At 39.0% G+C, this 20,147-nt stretch overlaps 1 protein-coding gene across 1 annotated transcript in view; it reads right to left on the bottom strand.

The window, feature by feature from the left end:
- Positions 1-18,562, bottom strand: part of ntng1a (netrin g1a) — a 337,096-nt gene extending 318,534 nt beyond the window's left edge. Inside the window, exons 1-3 of the mRNA XM_034705917.1 lie at positions 18,362-18,562; positions 17,173-17,361; positions 16,927-17,057 (exon numbers count right to left, since the gene is read on the bottom strand). The gene's annotated coding sequence lies outside the window, so the exon portion shown is untranslated. The remainder of the gene's footprint in view (positions 1-16,926; positions 17,058-17,172; positions 17,362-18,361) is intronic.
- Positions 18,563-20,147: the final 1,585 nt, after the last annotated feature.

Below are 20,147 nucleotides of genomic sequence, written 5' to 3'. Positions count from 1 at the left end.
ACTCAGCACATTTTCTCAATCTAGAAATCTTCAGGAATACAAAATCATCGTTCAGCCTTGCTCTGCAAACTTAAGCTAACCAGAAGCTTTTTTACGGTGGCCCTGAAGGGCAAATCACTTCAGCAAACACAACATTACAGAAAACACGATGACATTTCAGAAATGTGGAAGTGTTTTATTTCCATCTCACATTGGAAGCCTATAGTGGGATTTTAACCGAGAAGCATCAAATTAAAAGATAGCAGGCCTATTCTCAACACCACAGGGTTGCTTGGATGAGCTCTCTTTTGTAGGTATTTTCATTCAAAGATTTGGATATTGTACTTCAAAAGCACAGTTCAAACTGTAGTGTGAGGAAAGTTCCCATGGACAGTCTGCACTAGAATTCAAACCCTGGATCCTTGCATTGAAAGGCACCAGCCCTGAACACCATGCCATGGAGCTGCTTGTCAGTGCTTGTCTTTTTAGGTCTTTTTATTTCACGATTTTTTGCTAGTGGTTTAAAAGCACAGCTCAACCACATTGGAAGGAAAGTGTTTCATTTCCATCTCACATTGGAAGCCTATAGTGGGAATAGAACCCAGACCCATCAGATTGAAGGGTTGCAGGCCTATCCTCAACACCCCAGGGCTGCTTCGACAAGCTGTCTTTTGTAGGTCTTTTCATTCCACAATTTGGATATTGTACTTCAAAAGAACAGCCATAGAGTGAGGAAAGTGTTTCCATCTCCTCTTCCATTCCTTCCAACTCAGTTAAATTTTTTGCAGGGACACCGCTGAGTAGTAGTTACAGAAACAAGAAATGACATTGAGCTGTTGGGTTCTGTCAAATCAGAAACAAGAAGTATTGTCCCTACCCTTTCCGTTTTGTAAAATGTTGTCGTGTTTTGTGAAATGTTGTGTTTTCTGTGATATTGTTGTGTTTTTGAAATCTTGTGTTCTGTCCTTCAGGTCAGCCATTCTTTTTACTCCTTTTGGATCAAAGTTAAGTTTGGTTAAGTTTAAGAAAAATTCTGGTCTAGGATGAAATGATTTGTCAGCTATGTGTTTTGGTTTTACAGAAGAGTTAGTAATCTCTGAATCCAAGAGGAACAGCTTCACCGTGACAGCCATGGAGCACTCCACACTGCTTTATCCCGACACACCGTGCTGATGCAGGTGAAAAACAGTGTTTCAGGGAGTCTCCTTGATAGATTTTTAATAAACTGACTGTTAAAATCTCACCTCCAGCTGAGGAATAGACTCCTGTTGACCCCTTTTCATCAACTATTGAGACATAATTTTTTCTCCCTTCAAAGCATTGGTTCAGCAGGTACTGTGCCCTGCAGTATCCTGTGGTGTTGACTGCTCCATAGTTGTTAAATCTTGAACTGCTTTTTTTTAAACTGGAGAAAAGTTCAAAATTGACATTTCTCCATTTGCTTTATGCAACCAGGGAGGAGGATATGTTTGCTTTATCTGTGCTTATTTAATCTGAGCCTGCTTTAGTGGTGATTTTATAAAGTTTCATTTATCATATTTTCACAACATGTTGATGAGGAGGACTGTTTTGTGTGCATCACTCATGAGCTTTACACTGGATGTAATCTTAGAACCCACCAGCTATTGCCTCACAGCATTTTCTGCCTCTGTGAATGATGACCAACAAATCTTTCCTGTGTAGACAGTGGTCAGAGGTCAACATCTTTCAGCCCAGACTTCCTTTTCCATGCACTCTGCCCATGCACTCTGCCCATGATTATGATAATTTTGCATCAAACAGAATTGAGTCGCAGTGTAAATGTTTGATCTAGAATAGATTGTTAGCTGCTCTTGCATCCAGGTATTGGTTAACAGCAAGAAATAAATCCTTGTCAGATTACTGCTGATGGGAGCTGGGATGTCATTGCGGTGGATTGTGTACTGCCTGTTTTTGCTCTCCATACAGACTGGAGAGTATTTGGACTACAGATGCACTACAGACGGGAACTACAACACTGCATACCAAAGTCTGTTCTTGCATGTACAGCTTCTTCATTTTTAAGTAAAACCTATACATAGATCTAAATCAGCCCTAGATAACACAGATAGATCATTTGGAACAATCTAAACAAACATTTCAAAAAGTCAAGTCAAATTTGTTTTTCTGTAAAGAATCCCTGAATGACACATCTTTTATTTTTCCTGTTTTTACATTTCAGCACAGTGGCAAAGACATGAAACCAGAGAGGATTTGAAACGTGGTTGAAGATTAAAGGATGCTTTCTGACAGCTACATCTGTACACGCAGGCAGCCAGTAAAGTCAAAGCTGTTTTCTGGATATGTGACAGACAGAGAGGCTGCACCTGCAGATCCAAAACCAGAAACTGTACTTCCTCCTCACTATCAGACCTGCTTCTCGTGCTTTCTCACCATTGCAGCATCCTGGGTCACACATGACTGACGCACGGGCTGCAATTGTACCACACGCTGTATGTGTAACAAATGTTCTCTCAGTAGTCTGGCAGCAATTTCTCAGTCTGACCTATTTCAGGTTAGCTCACCCACACCTTTTTATTTCAACTTTCACACTTACATGCTCAGGTTTGTGCTGCATCTGTATTTTAACACTTTTCCCAGGTGATCCGGTTTTTCTCCTTTTTTTGAGAAATCTGGAAGCAGCACGTATTATTTTTTACCAAATACTGAGATATAAAATGCCTTTATAGAGCAGCTGTGCTTCGAATTTTAAGTCTGCCTAATGAAATTCATCTGTTCAAACATTAACAGAGAAGACCTAGAGTCAACCTGCATTTTGTCAGCTGAATCTCTGCACCTTTGTTTTTTTAGTTTTTTCATTGAATGAAACAAGTAAGAATAAACAACAGTGCTCTCCAAGACTTTCTGGGATGGGCTGCGAGCTGAGCTGCCACTATCTTAATTGTAGGCCCCTTGCTTGTTTTCAGGTTGAGGTGTTCATCATTCACGAAGAGGAGCATTTTTCAAAGATGTAAAACAGGGGTGTCCAAACTTTTTTCAAAGAGGGCCACATTTGATGTTGTCAGAATACTTCAGGGCCAGTGGCTCCTACTGAGACTTAGGTGACTTAGGAATCATAAAAGTTACATATGAAATCTCTATTTAATAACAAATATTTTACATTTTTTTCTCAATAAATCAGTAACTAGGAAGTCCTTAGTTCTCCACAAGCCACTTAAACATTAGCAAACTTGATCTTCTTCTGTAGAATGTTTTTCATTCGGGTCTGGCAATGTGGGAAAAAATATTGTCTTGTTATTTTTCTATGGCAGGATCACGATCTGGATTTCATCACTTCTATTTCATGTTGTTTTTAAGACTTTTCTGACCAGCAGACAACATTTTAAGAACTAAATAATTCTTGTCCTACATTCTGAACTATTTTTTCTGCACCAAATTTTGCCTTTGCTGCACAATTTCCGAATTTTGATCTTGTCTTGTGTCTTCTGAACTTTTAGTGTTCATCAAGAACATTTTCACATCATGATAAAAACATTAATTTAAAAAAAACTGTCAATTCTTGTGTTTCCTCCTAATTATATTCCTGCAGAATATCCAGAGCTTTGCATTTATAAAAGTAGTCCATATGAAGCTTTTTGAGACGTTTCTGGATTAACTTTAGTTTTGTTTGTGCGCTTGAAAGAAACTGCAAATGTACAGGTGATTCAGAAGGTGATTCATTTCTTTGCTATAATAACACATTTTAAGATGGAAGCTTGGGGCCATAATCAAATGGACATTGGGCAGCAATTGGCCCCCGGGCCGTACTTTGGACACCCCTGATGTAAAACCTTCTTCAGCAGGGCTTTGGATACTGTGAGCTGAGCAGCCACATATTTCCGCTGAGCTTCTTTCTCTGATCAACTAATACCTTGACCTCCTATTCAATGACACAATCCCATCATCTTTTGAATGAGTAAGCATGAAATGTTTTAACACGCATATAAATGTCATCAAGCGTAAAGGCTGATAAAAAAGTTTTGAGTGGGTTTAAAAATGGAAACAGACAAACCAGGGCCGACACGTGGCATAGGCAGTATAGACAAATGCGTAACTTGCACCCTAAATTAGTGAGGAAGAAAGTTTGAAGATAATAGGAAAATTAATATTATTTTATCGAATAAAATTTGGGGTAAAATTGATGACTGATGCCAGTATACATTTAAAAGCTTGTGATTACCTTTTGGTTTTTAAAAAATGGTTTCCAAAGCAGTTTTTGAGGTATATAAGTGTTCACGATTTACTTGCTTTTGTTTAGTTGTTGTTGTTTTCTTTACACTTTGGAAGCTGTTGGCTTAATTAGATAGTAAATGCAGGCTAGGCTTAAATAAGCATTTTGCTTCTGGCTTTTCAGTCATCATTTAACACATTACTGTTGCGTTGTTGAAAGTGTCTGCACTGTGAAAATGATTGTGTTATATAAGGACTAAATAAATAATATTCCTGCTAGTACATTATGTATTTTGAAATTGTATTATTTTTTCCTACTAAATATCAGGGTTGTTACCATTTTATTAATGTTCTTTTAGAGGTCATTTTAAAATAAAGAAAACGTGTAAAACATAAAGCTGTGTGTCAGTTTTCTTTAAGTGTACATGTGATTGTTGGTGGAGATGGTTACAATAAAAGGGGCACTAGTTAAAACTTGCCTAGGGCACCAAGGTTAGGGCCGGCTCTGAGACAAACCTCATATGATTGGAGAGTATAGTCCTTGTCACAGCAGTTGCTAGTTCAACTTCACGACCCTATGCTTCATGTCTTCTCCTACACTCTAATCCCCACATTTCCTGTCTTTCTTCTGCTGTATTCAATGACCAAAAACATGCATCAAAGAAAAATTCAACACTATGGGTTAGGATTGCTGCTCTCTCTATCTCTTTCCACAGCAACATGCATTACGCACTAATTTTGCATCATCAGACACAGACCCTTACTAATGACAGTCTTCTTGAGGAGACATGTCCTCCTCCTCTACAGCTGTAAGAGCACTCTCTGCAGACGCCTCTGCAAGACTTAGTTATTAATTCTATTTCTCTGCTCCAAACAGCTGCAGAATGTAGACATAATGAATTTAGAGGGCGAGTTGACATGCATAATGCCAAAAGATTAGGCACCATGAAGCTCCTCTCCATGTACATGTGTGTTTGTCATAAAAAATAAAAACATGGTGAAGTGGCCCACAGATTAATCAAAGAGGAGATTCATTTTCCTGAAGTTTTCTGCATGGTCAGTATACATGTTTTTTTGTTGTTAGTACAAAAATAATGACACCACTTTACAGCAGCATCACACAGCTGTCTGCTGCTTCTTACACTGTTCCCTCTAATAGATAGAACAGATGTTAAAATCTACCCTCAGAAACAGTCATCTACATAACCCAGAGGACAGCCAGAGTAGAGAAGTCTCCACCTGGAAGATACAGCTCTGTTGTTGTTTAAGATGAGTACATTTTTATCCATGCATGTTGTGTCTGCATCTTCTGCCAGTTTTCTCAGCTGACCTGGAAACTGTGAAACACTCCTCAGTGTGGTTGTGGTTGTGGGTGTGAATGTGAATGTTTGTGTTAAAGCTGGGATGAACTGCTGACCTGCTCAGGGTGTTTCCCCCTCCTTCCACCCAGTGCATGCTGGGAGAGGATGACCCTGAAAGTAATAACTGGGTTTCTTAAAAAGTGGATGGATATGATGCACTTCTGTCTGGTTCTCTGCTGAACTCTGCGGTCCACATGGTCAGCTTTTCTTTGGGCTGCAGGAGGAAATAAACCGAAGCTCCACAATGAGCTCTTGATAAAAAATGACAAGACTTCCCCTGTCAAAGCTGCAGCACAATAGTGTTGGTGTTTACCTCCACTTTTTATGAACTTAAAAACTCTGAGATTATATTTTCTTCTTCCAAATAAAAAAATTGTTTAACATTCATCAAAAGTGTGGAAAAGACTTGCCAAACATCAGAATAGACAGCTCTGGACGGATTGTAAAGCTGGTTCAGAAAGTAAAAGAGCCTGAACGTGTTGCATGAAGGCTTCACTAGACTTGTTTTGATAGCCAGCATCAGACCAGCGCCATGAGGGATTACAACCCAATCCAGTGAACTAATTGTACTTGAAATATACCAACCTCAATAGTCTTGAGGGGAAGCTGCAGACAATGTTGTTAATCAAAAATAAACTTTAAAAAACAACCTCCATTCGCACCATGTTTCTGCTGCAGATGAATTTATAAAAACACCTACACACTCTGCTCACAAACAGAAAACCCTTCAAACATTTAGAGGTCAAATAACTTCTGGAGGATAAATAAATATTTTGTTCATTTTTCTTCATTTGAATAATTTTAGATCATTATGCTTGATGTGTTTATTTAGCTGAACGTTTAAGCAAACATGTAAGGTTTGGGTATTTATTGCAGTAACTAAAGTGCCCTCTTTAATTATTGAAGAATTTTGGCTTCCATAACCTTTTTCTATAAAACTTCATGCATATTTCATGGATGTAAGCATTTGTTAATACTCCTAAAATGACTTCACATTAAGTTAAGTTTCCAAAGTAGGCTTTAGTGGACTGTTTTTATTCTGGGGTTGTAAAAATTGGTACAGAAGATCAAAACGTTTTACAAACACTATGTGACAAAGTATCTACAGATTTAAGCGTGATGTGAGTTTTCTCTATTTATCTTATTTGAAGTGAATCAGCAGAAAAACAGAAAAGAATGATAGAGGGCAAAGCTTCAGCACTTTTACTTTTAACATTAAATTAAAATAAAAAATGTATACTGCAGCGATAAAGTGTAATATTTCTAGAACATGTTCACCCACACATGGATCTTTCTTCCCTCTCAGCCTCAGTGTGGCTGCTCTCCAGCGGACAGTAAATTGTGCTGCTGTGGCCGTCTATAGGAGCAAATCTTTACGCTGTGAGTATACGAAGAGGAGCTTGGGAGGGATCCATAGTTTCCATTAAGAGTAATTTCTTATCTGATCATTTGCTGAATAAACATGCAATCCTTCCAAGTAGCCCATTATGAACAGAGACAACGCCCCAGTGTGTAAAATCAATTCATCAAAATGGCAGAATATAGAGCAACTTCAGCTCTGCTGGCAGCAAAGATGCATACTGTGGCTTTTATTTTGAAAAATGCTTTGCTGTTACACAAGTTATGCCACTGACTTTTGTTTTAGTGGAATACTATAACATATTAACAATGATGGAAGAAAAAACAGAGCCCGTCTGTCCGTATCTTCTTATCCCATATCATTCAACAAGTGCAAAACAAAGCTTGAATAAATTGACATGGGGTTTCAATGTCTGAATGACTGAACAGTCTTTCTAACTACATCTTTGAAGTTAAGAGTCCACATCTGTGTTAAAAGTTTCTTCCTGTATTTGTCTTTGAATATTTTTTCAGCCACTCTGGCTCTGTGTTGAAACCACTCAGAGAACAGAATAGTTTCAGGTGGGGTCTGAAACTTTAGGGTCTCAGTTGGAACAACATAATTTATCATTAAAAGCAGAAGTGTTGCCCACACATAGGGCTGGATTCACTGTGAGTGGACAGCTGCTAATAGCATCAATAAATGCATATAATTTCCCCCTGCTATATGCTCTGACTAAACGTTCAGTTTAAAAAAACGTTTTGTCTTGATATTCAGGTGTAAACATTCCCATAAAGTTTTACAACTCTGTGCAGCTTTCTCTTGTTTTGCATCTGATTGTGGAGATGAGCTGTCAGCATCCCCACTCTAAAGGCTCGTTTACACCAAGTGGTCTGGTATGGATCAGTACAGTTTGTTACGGGTCGGATCTGTAATGCCTGATCCTGTTTGCATTTCCACAGCCAACCGTGCCCTACTTCGTGGGTGGCGTGTAAGCCAGATGCCGATAGCCACTTCAGCTACATAATAGCGTGACGTCATGGCAGTGCGACAGTGTACCCCGCTAATAAATGCAATGAAGAAGAAAAACAGAACACTAAAAGAGCAATGATGGAAGAAATCCAGCAATTCTTCTTCTTTGTGATTTGCATGTGGCTCTTTGTTACAAAACACAATCAAGTTTTGTTTCAGAGAAGGCTGTGTGCCGCGAGGAGAAATACAGCTGTCGCATGGGAAGTGACGATTCTTTCGACCAATCAACGGACTGCAGTGTTTCTAGCTCCAACTTCTGGGGTCGGATCGGTATGTCTGGCACCTCAACAGAAGGGTACCAAAAAGTGGGACGGTGCGGCTCGGTAATTTAGGGACCTGTCCTGATTTTAGTCAGTGGAAACGCCACAAAATGTGTGCCGTACCGAGATGAACCGAACTGAACCACTTGGTGGAAACGGGGCTCACGCTGCACAGATGTGCTCTGTGTGCTCTGATTCTGATGGAGTGCTAATCTGTCCACATCTATAAGATAGGCTGAATAGGGAGACGTTTTATTAGTGTATTGTTCAGTTGATTCATTTCTAATGTAAACTCCATAGTTTATAACTAAACTCCCATCAGGGGGCAAGCCAGCAGAACCAGCTAGCCAAGATGAAAAAACACCCGCTGTGTAATAGCTCATACTGTCACCACACATGGACACGGAGTGTGCATATGTGCAGGGGTTGAACCAAGGACAAGCCGTCGCTGACTTAATCTACAATAAAAGTAATAATAGTAATGTCAAAGTAATTTCAACAGACTAACTATATTTTATGAAGCAATGCCATCCTGCACTCTTTATTTTAGAATGTTTCAATAATTCCTCATTGACAACAAGCTTCCCTCACACAAGGCCTCACCTACAATCATGAATGACACATTTCCAAACCCCAAAATGTGGCATTGGGGTGACTTTTTAAAACGTACTGTTAATGAAAGCAGTCAACAGAGTGGGCATCAACAGAGTGGGCACATATAGACCAGAGAGGAAAAGGGTCGGGCGAGCTGCTGTGTCCAGTGAAGGGGGAGGTGCAGGTGTGTGGCAAAGTGAAATGAAGGGAAGCATGGTAAGTAGATAAAAATTATACGAGGAAAACATGTCGGGCCAATTTTCCTACATACAGACAGCAGAAAAACTATTAAAATCCAAAAACAGAGCCTTGAGGCACACCGCAATTCTCAAACATTTGAGTGTACAAATAAAGTTGTGTTATATGATGAACCTGATGGAAGTAAAGGAAAACCGTGCCCTAAATATATAACGATTTCTCCCTGACTCTGCTGGTGGTGCATCTCAGAAGTTTTTGTTTCTTTTGATGTTGTTCTCGCCCTCTGCTCCTCCCAGCTGGAAATCTGAGTACAAAGTCTTAGTGAACTTTCCTCTTCAGCAGTGTCAGTGATACAAACGGTCTCAGGAGCTGCATTAAGAATCTCCTCCTGATACAAAGCTGTTTTGATAAATGGTGATACAGTGGCCATGTTTGTGTGTTTAAAGTCAAATGACAGCTTCACACACAGTGAAGAAGAACACTTCTTGTCTTTGCTTTCGAAATTATGTTTTTCAAAGTGTTAAATACTTAATCTTTGAAATCACCTTGCTGCATTTAATACTGGATTCTGATTGGTCAAAAACTCTTGACAGTGGCTATTAATTCTGAATAGAAAGGGGGATGCAAGGGACAACCTGATAACACACGTCATGTCAAATTGATTTGCGAAAAAAAAAGTCCTAAAGTTTATGATTTATTCTCTTCATTACAAAAACAACACAAAGGATATTTTCAATATTACTCTCAATTTATTTGGAGAGCCCAAAACTTGGCAGACCAGTCACAACTGCCTTGAAACTAATGTCAACACAACAGTGTCCAAGACAAACAGGTCTAAACATTCAGTAAAGTCCGTACTGATAGAACTTTACCTTGATTTTGACCTTCTGCTTCAATATCTTTAAACAAGGAGGATAATGTGTCTATAGTCACATGAAATATACTCTTGGTTAACTCAGTAAAAGTTAGGAACCAAACTATAGGTATCTAAAAACAGATTTTCTTTCTAACAGCTGAATTATAAAGCCGTGGTCGGTGTGTACCATTAACGTTATAGCAGATTGGTTGCCAGCTATTTGGTCTAATGGCTTCATGACATGGTTTATACCCTTTAATTATAGTTAGAATATTGCCTGCTCGGCTGTTCCTGAGGAAGCCCGCGGTGTGGACCCGCGCTGTCAGCTCTTTCTGCCGACTCCCTGAATCGCAGCTTCATTGGTTGTTAAGAGAAACATATGGAAAGTCTCTCCCTGCTCATACACTTCTGTCTCCCTGCAGGATAATCAAGATGTGCCTGCCCGTCTTCCTCCTCATTGTCCCTGATATCAGTATTATAGCTCTGTCTTCAGTATGTGAGTATCCTGAAGGATCCTTCTGATTACAAGCATCTGTAACTATCACTGAAAAAAGTTGTGTTTAATCACTCAGAAAGTCACAGTGACACAATAAAAGCAAATAAATAGGTTGTGTTTCCATAACACACATTGGCTATGTTATATTTCAGCTGAACTTTGGCAAAGGCAAGGAGGAGTGTAAGATGTGATGCTCCCTCATGCCCTGCACACCTGCACAAATGCCTGCAAAGGCCTGGTATGTATTCAAGGTTGGATTTCCTCCTTGGGGATCATTAGTAACAACCTTTCAGAGGAGCTGATTGGAAGCAGTGTCGCTCTGCATATCAACAGGAAGTTGCATCCCCAGAGGTTGGCAGCCTGGTCACAAAGGTGTAAAGAAGAGCTGATGAAGGGACATAAAGGGGAATGCGGGGAAGAAGTAAAACCTGAAAAAAGACAGAAGTAAGTAAGAGAGGAGTGGTAACTAAAATGTATTTCAACCAAAATAAGTTTCAACTGAAGAGTCAAGCAAAGAAAAAGCCTCAACAGTAGCATTACAAAATTCCTTGGTGTGATGTCATGACTCTAAGTTTCCTCAAATGCTTTATATCCAAGAGGCAACCTCCGGTCTAAAAATATGAGTCCAATGCAGAAGTGCTAAAAACTGCAGTTCATCAAGGATCCGCTTGAGGTTGCCTCCGGAAGTACCAGAAGTCACATACACATGAATAAGAAAAAGATCTTTACAGCAGAAATAAACATGTTTACAGCCTGGTACAAAAGACAAGTGTAGTCTGGATAGCTCATTTCTTGATCGGAACACACGGTGAATTTTTTTCTGAAGAATTCTGAAGATATTGAGATTAGGAGTCTTCGTAATGAGAGGCACAGCTGTCTGCGGGAACACTGTAGCTGTATGTCACAATCGCTCGACAGCAGCAATGTGCCTCAAAACAGCTCTTCAGAAACAGATAGGTGATGTCACGGATCCTACATCCATATTTTATACAGTCTGTTTGTATCCCACAATCTACACCACCTTATATTTCCATACCTAAGGATACAAAAAAAATCCCATATTTTTTCATCAAATTGTACTATATAAAACACAAAATGTTTAATCCACGGGTTTCTGACTAATAAAATATGGAAAAATGACTCTTGAAGTCAGCAGAAGTCTGCTTTAAAAAAGTAGAGCAATTAAAAATATGAAGAAAATGTGCAAAATGTTTAAAGTCTGATAACTGTATCTGCTGAATCATTATATTCTTTCTAATTTTGATGCCATTTTGAGAAATATAATGCTTCTATCCCTAAAGTCCATACTCCCAGCTTCAAGCTTTTATTTCTCAATAAAGCATCATTCTCACAAGTATTGGGACTAAGTAAAAGAATCAAAATGCAAAACACCGACATGTGTATCAGACTCTTCTAATATTATAAAGATAAGATATCCTTTATTCGTTCCACAATGGGGAAATTTTAGTGTTACAGCAACAAAGTAGACAGTACAAAACAGTATAAAGCAAACAAGAGCATATAAAATAGCAATTATTAAAAAGTTATTAGCAATTAAAATAAAATAAGCATATCTTACAACATATATACACAATGTATATACACAACTAAATAAGTTAATTTAAAAATATTTCCAAAACCAATGACGTTGACTGTTAATCAAACACAAAATGTAGAAGTAACTTGAAAAAAACACCTAAAAGTTAATCATCAGTTGCTAAAAAGAAAAATGACTTGTTTTTTATCTTTTGAGATTGTCCTTGTTATTTGCAGGGTTTCTACATTTGCATTTTTGCTAAGGGTGATGTCATTGTTGGGAAAAATCTTCAAAAGCCCCAAAACCTGTACCACCTAAAGGCTATGTGAGTCATGCAAGTAAGGTTCTAGATATTATGTTTCTATTTTAGATTAAACATGATGATCATGCAAATAATCATTCTCTGAAGTCAGATCACTGCTGTTCCCCGCAGCCCAATTATTCATGGTGTCTTACACCACCAGGTAGATTATATAATAATTAGACATTAACAAAATGTACAACATGGTGACACAGAAGACAAGTTAGCTTGAGCTTTATGCTGCAAAGGAATGAGTGCTTTGTTACTTCAGTTAATTTAGATCAACTCAAACAGTTCCTTTGTGCAGAAAGCGTTAAAGGTTTTGTGATATTTGCAGCCGTTCTGCATTTAGACATTTTCCTTACGTATCATTTTAATGAAGCGGTTCTGATATTTTTTTTTATATCACTGCACATACAGCAGCCGTTTGATCCCTGAGCTCCCTCCTCTCTGCTCTGATTTAACACAGCACCTCAGACACAACTCATGTTTTTAAAGTTCACATAACGCTCTATTAAAAGTCATACGAAATGTTCAGCTGAAGCACTGAAACAAGGAAGAGAAAAGCCTTCAGCTCAGAGGAGGAAAAATAAAAAAATACAGAGATGTAACTTAATGAAGACATCCACAGCCGGAGAAAGAGTGAAATATCACCACAGCAGGAGAAAAGTGAATCAACAACACACCTACAGAACAAAGAGAGTGGAGTGTATCGGTTCATCTATCAACACTATCTCTTTCTCCCTCTCAGGCAGATAAACCATCAGTCACATTTTCAAACAATACTCTCTCCGTCTTTGTCATCCGGGGACGCACAACGACTTTACTTCAAACGTCTGCTGAGAAATCTGTGCAGAGAGGGAGATGCATTCTTGGGTCAATTTCAGAAAAAAGCAGCTGGACCGGCTATCTTGGAAGGTTTTACTTGAAGAAGCCGGACTCTCAGTGCCCCTGCTGTGTGAAGTTAAATTCTGAGAAGTGAGGTAACTGTAACACAAAGAGAACGTCGACATATTGATGCTGCAGAGGCTCGCTAGAAGGCATTGATTCAGGGAGTGTGAAGACTTCTAGGTGAAAAGAGCTTCTATAAAAAGTGCCATGAGTCATCGAGGTCATCTCACTGCTGTCCATCTGTGGCAGAGCAGAAGCTATACACGCAGGTTCACATGTACATTATAGCCAGCTCCTATAGTGGAGTCAGAATGAACAGATATTTCTACAGGCAGACACAAAACCTGGACCTCTTTCAATTCTGAGCTCTCTGGAAACGTTATCTAGGACTACATGACCAAAGGGTACAAACAATCTTGGTTTTGTTTCATCAGCCAGCAGCAGGGAAACACGCTGAAATAGCTGCAAGAAGATCACCGTTATCATAACCCAATAACAAAACATATAATAAACAAGACTGAAACACAAGGAAAAAATTACTTTTGCATACAATTAATCTAATCAGCTATCTAAGCAGTATGTTAAAGCAAACCTATGCAAATCAAAAAGCTATAGTTGTTTTGGATTTCTAAAATCATACTTTGTAATTATCTAACTCAAGATGAACCTGTGTTGTTAAGGTAAAATAAAGGTTGCTCTGGGACAAATTAAGCCAGCATGTGTTAAATTGGGCCAGTTGTTTAAAGTGCAGTATCATAAACCACCGAGGTTGATTTTTTTTATACAGCTATATCTTATAATGTTCGTATAAAATGCTCCAGATACACATGCAAAGGTCAAATAAAGTCTGACTCAAACTGACTACATCTTTGAAGTAGTTAGCAACTTATGCCATCCTTTGGTTTAGCAAGCGGATGTACCGGAAACCACATATGCACCAATTCAAAAAAAGACGATCTTTACAGCAGAAATAAACATGTTTACAGACTGGTACAAAAGAGAAAGTAGTCAGGGTAGCTCATTTCTCGATTGGCACACAATGAACGGGGGGTGAATTTTTTTCTAACACGGCAATTTTGAAGATATTGAGATTATGAGTCCTCCAATGGAGAGGCACAGCTGACTTGATTGAGAGGTGGGAACACTGTAGCTGTAGGGGGGCCATAATCTTGATTTTCGGTCTTATTCGTGAATCATGATTATTTCCTTTTTTATTGCTTACTTGATTTCTGGTTTTGGGTTCATGGGTGTGGTCAGCCTTTTAAGTACCTGTTGAGTTGGGTGGCGGCAGGTATACAAAGAGGGTGAGTGGGGTTGAGTATTTTTTGTTGACTAAATGAAGTGGCTCAGACTGAAAGTTGCCGCAGAGACTAAATGGGGTTGTGCTTGTGAAGCGCCACCGTCATTGTCATTGTCATGGTTTATTTCGATCTTTTTTGGTATTGATTTATTTTGAGTGTTTTGTTTATAAATAGAAAACTTACTTTGAACTTTGATTTTGATTTATGGCAAGACGCGTCACAAGCACAACTCCATTTAGTCGCTTCAGTAGTTGTTGGCTAGGAGGCTCAAACTCCGCCTCTTAACGTCACAATCGCTTGACAGCAGCAGTATGGCTGCCGTCGACGATGGCCTCAAAACAGCGCTTCAGAAACAGATGGGTGACGTCACAGATACTACGTCACTATTTTATACAGTCTACGGTGTAGCCTAGCTTGCTGCAGTTCTCTGTTTGGTAGTGTCTTGACGTTGATTTTTAATGTCCAGTAACTGGTAGCTTAGCTCACTAAGTTTTACAAACAGCTTGCACAACATTACAGAAAACATCATGTCAGAGATAAACCTTTCCTTTAGAGTGGGAGATTATTTTTGGAGAACTATCAACAGCTGTTACATCATGCGCCTCAAAGACACCAAACCCCATTGACAAAACCAACCATTTTAGTTTGAAGAAAACTGAATCACTTCTCTACGGCATCCCCTCAAATGCTGAGTATGTGAAATTGTGTGACATAAGTGTTTTGAATGTTTACATCCACACAGTTTCTTAACTTCACAAAATACTTCCATCACATCCTTTATCATATTGTTGGATGCCATTTTCTCTATTCTTAGCCTCTTTTAATCCCAGTTTTAATCCCAACAAGCAGGAACTAGAAGCTGAAGCTGTCTGTATCAGTCACAGCATACCTCACATGACTGCATTGGTGCTGAATGATGAATATTTTGCAGCTACACCCAAGGGACACAGAACATCTGAAACAACTGCAGGAGTACAGTACTGGAGTTTTTAAGCACAAAGTACTTCGCTGATGGAAATAAGGTTGCAGCATTGAGGCTATAGCTGCCATGCAGGAAGAGAGGCCATTAAATCAGACAAATCCCCAATCACAAGGAGAGTCACACGCCAGTTTTTCTACTTTGTATACTTTGACTATTTTTGACATTGACTGCTCCTGCTTTGTGGTTGAAACCTTGAAGCTGCTGAGGTCAGAAACCCTCCACAAGCACAGAGTTAAAAAGACACCCAGGGCCCCCCTCAACCCCAATAGACGATGCAAGGGAGGAGGGGATGCTGACGGCCCAGAATTAATTGACATGCCTCTGAGAGGTTGTTCTCTAATAACATATTGATCCAGCAGGCCAGATATGCAAAGCATCTGCCAGCGAGTGTCGCTGCAGAGGTGAGACAAATGCCCCCAGAATACCTTCGACCTGGCTGTTGATTAAAGGAGGTATTAGAGCCCATGATCACACACAAGCAGCGTGTCAGGTAGTCCACATCGAACCATGTCAGAGTCTGCCCTCATTAGCAGATAACTTATTCCACAATTACTGAAAGCTGTGACGGATTCTCTTTTAACTTCAATTACAGGAAAAAGTGAATGCTCCAGTTTCTTAAATTAATAGTCTCCTCTGGAGCCTTGAAATTCATAAGAATGGGACGTAGCCCCTGGATTTTCAAGGGAAGCAAAAAAGCCCTGAAACTAAATTATCTCTTATGTCCAGCAGGGGGCGACTTAACTGGTTATAAATCCGACTAATTTTACTGAAGTCAATGAAAAAATGTCCCTACTTCTTAGTTGATTTACTCCCTCTAAAAACATTTTCTTAATGAGTTTATGGTCTCACTCTATTTTCAAGTCTCCTTCAATACAGCATGATGTTCATTTACTACAGTATGCTCATATTTAGAGTCACAGAGACCAGGAAGCAGGGGATAATCTGAGACTGACAACCTCTGCAGTGACCTGGAAATGTCATATCAGTGTAAATCTTTACCAAAAGACACTTTCAACTGTTATTTTCTTTTTCAATGACAAAAGACTGTTTTAAGCAAACCCAAATTAGCGTCCCAGTTATCATAATCAATAAATCAAAGTATCTGTAAATAAGGGGATGGACATTACAAGCCAAGCAATTTCTGCCATGTATATACAGTTGTGCTCATAAGTTTACATACCCTGGCAGAATGTATAGTTTATTGGGTAGTTTCTGTTGTCTTTAAGATATAAAAAGAGTAAACACACTAACTTGATAAACATTTTGCTTCACTCAACCACTAAGCATGAGTGAAAAAAAAAGTTTCTCTTATCATTCATATTCTCTGAAAAATGGCCAAAAAACAAACAAAAAAACAACTCAAATTCTGCAAGGGTATGTTAACTTATGAGCATAACTGTATATGGTGACTTCTGGCTTCAAATAAAAGAGGACATCAAAATATCAAGACAGAGGCTTTAACATGGAAGACCACGATTTGGGGTGGGTGGGGTTATGGTTTACAGAGTCTATTGGGGATGTAATGGTATCTTCCATCACATAAGGGACAATCGATGAGATGAAAAATGAACTTTGATGTCATTCTTCTAAACAGAAGAGTGTTGTATGTACCTTTGACGTCTCTTGTTGGAGGTCACTCCATCGCCTCCAAATGTAGCTGAATAGAGGTGTACAGAGATGAAGATTTTGCAGATGAGGAAGCACCTCCAGTGTTTCCCACACATAGACGATACCTGGGCAGCCTGTAAAGGAGATTTGACCACAATTTAACATTTTTATTTTTTAATCCCTGCAGTTAATAGTCCAACAAAACAAGAGTTTGAGATGCCGGTTTGGCTTAGAGGTTTGAGCATGCACCTTGTACAGAGGGCAAAGTCCTAGTCACAGTGGTCTCTGGTTCAACTTCTGTCCTTGACCCTTTCCTGCATGTCATTCCTCACTCTCTACACCCCACATTACCTCTCTCTTCAGTTGTCCCATCAAAATGCAACAAAAGTCCAAAAAGCCATCTTTTAAGAAATGACAAAACTTTTGCTCTGTTTCAATCTGAGGAAAAAATAAAGAAATTCAACTCTAAGCCAGTAGATAAAGCTCAAACACAATGTTCACACCAGATTTAATGAAAATGTGATAGAATAGTTTCAGTTTTAGTAAATCAAGAAGATGAAGAACCACTGCAGTGTGGATGTTATTAAGAGGAGAGAGGTTTTAGTGGGTTCTGTGTTAGACTGCAGATTGGGTCTGCTCTCTTTGTATACTCCTAACTTACAAAAGCTTCAAAAAAAATCTACAGAAACTGTAGAAAAGAAACTTTCTTTTGAAAGACGTACATTAAATTGTCCTTTAAATCAGGCTGTACGGGTTTGAAAGTTTATCAATCCAAGGCCTTACATTTTAAATCAAACTAAAAAAGTTAGCAAAAGGAAAGATGACGTTGATACAGAATACATTTGTTGGGTTTTCTAGTGCTTGTTGTCCTCTTGGTGCTGTAGCTCAGTATTCCTCTGAGAAAACCAACCAAAAGAATAAAAGCTTGGATACTGTAGGTGGTCCATGAAAAGCGGTTCTGACAGGGACATTCCCTATAAAAACACGGCCCCCTGAAAAGGTTAGACACGACATTCTACTTTAAATGAGCCAGGTCGCTGTGGGTGAGGGCTCACCTCATCCAGAACGTTGTCTGGATAAACTTGACTGCCGAGGAGTGCATCCTCTCGGAACAGAAGCATGGCTGCAGGAGATTTCAGCAAACAAAACGTACTGTATATACACTTAGGATTGGTTTTCAACTCCCTGAACTGGTTTTAATGTATCATTAGGAATGAGGCTTGTTATCCACAGAGCTGCAAGAAGCCGATAGAGAAAACAGATGTGTTACTGACTCAGAAAGTCATGTGGAAAATGAGCAGTTTAAAAAGTATAAAAGGAGACTGATGTTTTGCTAAAATTTACACGACATTAACCAACATTTGGTCTCCATAACCGTGCACTATCTGAAGCTGTCACATTGAGTAAGATAGTAGACAAAAATCAAACCAAAACGTACCTGAACAGTCCAAGAAAGCTTAATCCCCAAAAAGGTGTAACAAAAAACACAAAGAAACCACAGGGAGCAAGAGAAGGAATCACAAGGAACACTGGAAGCAGGAAGACACAGGGAACATAAGAGACAGAGTTAGAAAGACTCAATGATACAACAACACAAGGAAGGCAAGACACAATATACACGGTAACGAGCAACAGGTGTGGACACAGGTGAAACTAATGAGAATAATCAACATGGAGGGAAACACACAGTGGCAGGAAGTAAAATAAACTAGACACGCAGGGATCAGGTACTACAAAATAAAACAGGAAACACACTAGAATTAACAGAAAACACAAATAAAATACACACACACACACACACACACACACTATAGATTTCGCTCTTGTTCACATACTACTTACTACATACTGAGTTTTGGCCAAATCAGTATGTACTGCTAGTATAGTAGGCGGTTTCGAAAACAGCCAAAGATCATTAAACTCACAACAACTCATAACTAATACAGACAGGAAGGAAACAAGACACAAGGTAAATCTACAAAGTAAAACAGGAAATCAAAGAGAGAGCAGCCTTTTAACTTGGGTGTTGAGGCTAAAGAGAATGTCAACAGATGTTTGAGGTTTCGTTTGTGATGTTGACAGGAGGATTACATGTTCAACTTTTTGACCTTATCAAAATGTTTTAATTCACCAACAACACTATCACACCTTTGTTGTTAACTTAACTTGGAATCTGTTGGCTATGTTCTGACAATATACTGTATAGCAGATGGGAATGATGGACAATTTTTACCATGTTCTCGTGTAACCAGCAGTTATCACTGAACAACTTCCATTGCAGTACTTTTGGGAAGCAACAAAAGTGAAGGAAATTTTGCCCCTACAGATGTCTGCAAGATCAGAGCTTTCTTGGCTCATTACATCCCCCCTGAAAAGCACCCATCCATCTGTTTCTGGTGAGAGTAAGTTACACATTCAGTTTGACTTACTTTAGCGGTATGAGAATAATTATCACCTTGTTTTAAAAAATGGATTTCCCTTAATAGAAAAAAATAAATTAACCGTTTTTTTAAAAATTGTTTCTTGTTTCTCAAACAGTGCTTTGCCTCTAATGCAAAAACCAACAACTTAAAATATTTAAAAGTAATGCTAATGTGAAGTAAACTGAAGAGAGATAGTTAGTGCTGGAAGATGTAATTTGTTCAACTGTGTCACAAAACATCCATGCTTTCTCTTGAGGAATATTAGACTGGGAAATAATTACAACAAATCAAAGTAACTTATTTGTTTCTAACTTGGCGACTCTTTTTGCTTTTTGGCCAACAAAATCCTCTATGCACCATGGACTGACTGCCAACCCAAAAACCGATGAGGATCTCAGTTTATCCAGCTGCCAGAGGTTTATCCATCTTTTTGTGATGTTGAATGGAAAGCGATTTGTCATCAAGCTCTTGTTAACTACAAAATTTATCCAGAATTCAAATGGTCATGTTTCAAGTTATTGGTTTCTTTTGATGACATGAGAGCAAGCAGCCAATCTGCTGTTCCTGGCTCTGATACAAAGGCTGCTAATTAAAAGTCTGTCCAGTCTGTAGTCCTGCTCTTATTGGATAGCAGAGCACGGCCCTCTGTTTTGCATTTTGATGTCTTCATCTTTGTAATTGTTGGTTAAGTCGCTCTGCATTATTGATGAGCCCATACGCTGAAAACAAAGCAAACAATATGCATGCCAAACAAATGCCCCGCAGTGCACAATGTTCACACAGGCCTTCAGTCTAATCACT

The sequence above is a fragment of the Notolabrus celidotus genome, chromosome 17 (assembly GCF_009762535.1).
Source record: "Notolabrus celidotus isolate fNotCel1 chromosome 17, fNotCel1.pri, whole genome shotgun sequence".
Classification (NCBI taxonomy): Eukaryota; Metazoa; Chordata; class Actinopteri; order Labriformes; family Labridae; genus Notolabrus; species Notolabrus celidotus.
This window is presented reverse-complemented; position numbering and strand designations above follow the sequence as displayed.